The 2,324-nt window shown below is 41.7% G+C and overlaps 1 pseudogene; it reads left to right on the top strand.

Moving 5' to 3' along the window:
* Positions 1–1,229: 1,229 nt before the first annotated feature.
* LOC100473075 lies at positions 1,230–2,050 on the top strand (annotated as a pseudogene).
* The last annotated feature ends 274 nt before the right edge of the window (positions 2,051–2,324 follow it).

Below are 2,324 nucleotides of genomic sequence, written 5' to 3'. Positions count from 1 at the left end.
GGTTGATAAATATTCTGCTTTTATTTTTGTCTCCATAATATAATTGACAATGTAATGAAACATGTACTGTTGTTTACAGTGGTTAACCCTCACACAGTAATTTTCAGACTTTTTTCTTTATNACCCTCACACAGTAATTTTCAGACTTTTTTCTTTATTTTAAATTCAACTAGCCATGGTATAGTACATCATTAGTTCTTGATATAATGCTCAATGATTCATTAGTTGCAAATAACACCCAGTGCTCATCACATCGTGAGCCCTCTTAATGTGTTTCCCATCGGTTCTGTCTCTGCTCACTGACTAGTCACAGGTTGTTTAGACTCAGTCTCACCTGCATGCACTGAAGACAGGCAGTCTGTCTCTACCATACGCCAATCCATGCATGTAAAGTTTTCAAATGCAAGAACTGTCCAGAAATCAAATTTTGTAATATTTAATCTCTTTCAGATCAACCTACCTAACAAAGAATAACAAAAATTTACTGAGAGATTGTTGGGTGAATTAAGTCCACCCTATTATTCAGTGCTCATAATAACGCATTTTGACACAAATACTGTTACCTTTAAAATGTAGATAAAAACCAGAAGGTTCTAGAGTTTAAATAACTAGCTCAAAAACCCAGTAAGGAATTGAAACAAGAAAACGTGTTATTCTAGTTTAGTGTTTCCTTCAGTACCTTAAATGCTTAATAACCCTGAGGAATTGAAGGATTCTAGCCCTTCACCTTAAAGGCCATTATAACCCAATGATTGAGAGCTTGTCTACATGAGCGTTACGCCCAGTGTTGAGCAAGCTGTGTCCAAGAGCTGGTCTGTCCCAATCTACAGCAGGAGACAGCGGGTCATGTCTCTCACTTTCTCCCTGTACACACACTTGGACAACCCTTAGAAAAGGACACAAGTTGCATTCAGATCCTCTACTGTTTAATTCATCCCTCTTTATATACTAGCCCTGCTGCATAGTTGTAATTTTGGTGAAGTGCAAATCATCATTTTTTATGGACACTTTGGGTATATTTATTCATTAGAGGGCTAAAGAGAGAGAGAGAGATGGAGAGCATGATTTAGGGGCAGAAAGAGAGGGAGAGAAAGTCTCAAACAGATTCAGCACAGAGTGCTAAGCCCTGCAAGGGAGATCGATCTTAAGACCCTTAGATCACTCCCTAAGCCTAAACCAAGAGTTGGACGCTTAAGCAAACATGCCACCCAAAGTCTCCTATGTTGAAAATGTTTCTGCTTGGGTTGATCCACGGTCCTGTTAAGAAGAAAATAGTGTTTGTCACTTTCTTGCGCTTTTCTTTGGGGATGTAGTTCAGTCACTTTCTGATTGTGACTACTATCAAGAGCAGCCGGGCTCTCCAGAGAGTGATGTACTTCTTCCTTTTCCACCTATCCTTACCTGATACCTGCTTCTGCACTTCCATAGCCCCTAGAATGATTGTGGATGCCCTTTTGAAGAAGACCACTATCTCTTTCAGTGAGTGCATAAGACAAGGCTTTTCATTCCATTTCTTTCACTGCCTGGGGTTCTTCATCCTTATCCTTCTGACCATTGACAGCTATGTGGCCATCTGTAAGCCCCTGCACTGCACAACCATCATGAGTCCCCGGATCTGTGCTGTGCTGGTGGCTGTGGCCTGAGTGGGGTCCTATGTGCATTCTTTACCTCAGATGTCTCTGGCCTTGAGTTTACCTTTGTGTGGTTCCAATGTGAGCGATCACTATTTTTGTGACTTGCAGCCCTTGCTGAAACTTGCCTGAGCAGACACCTCTGTGATCAACCTACTCCTGGAGTCCAAAAGTGGGGCAGTTTGCACACTGAGTTTTGTCCTGCTGATGTGCTCCTATGTTATCATCTTGCATTCTCTGAACACCACAGTGCTGAAGGGAGGAGAAAAGCCCTCCCCCACATCATTGTGCTCATCCTGTTCTTTGGTCCTTGCGTATTTATATACACACATCCTGCAACCACCTTCCCTGTGGATAAGATGATAGCTGTGTTTTACACACTTGGAACACCTTTGCTCAGCTCTCTGATGACCCTCTGAGGAATGCAGAAGTGAAAGTACCATAGGAAATTATGCACCAAGAGGTGGATTTCAGATGATCAAAGATGAAAGGACCTTTCAACTTTTTCTTCATAGATTGGATTTACCGAGAAGTCCATAGGGAATATCATCTTCTCAATGTGGAGCTAATATAATCCTTCTTTGGACATGAGCACTACTTCCTTCAGGAAAATAAGCCGTAGGAACACACACACTGCTTGGTCTTAAGTCGGTTTTATGTAGAGGAAGAGACAGCATAAGGTACAAACAGGCA

Source organism: Ailuropoda melanoleuca, unplaced genomic scaffold (genome assembly GCF_002007445.2).
Source record: "Ailuropoda melanoleuca isolate Jingjing unplaced genomic scaffold, ASM200744v2 unplaced-scaffold76836, whole genome shotgun sequence".
Classification (NCBI taxonomy): Eukaryota; Metazoa; Chordata; class Mammalia; order Carnivora; family Ursidae; genus Ailuropoda; species Ailuropoda melanoleuca.
The sequence above is the reverse complement of the archived record's forward strand: the minus strand, read 5'-3'. Positions and strand labels throughout refer to the sequence as shown.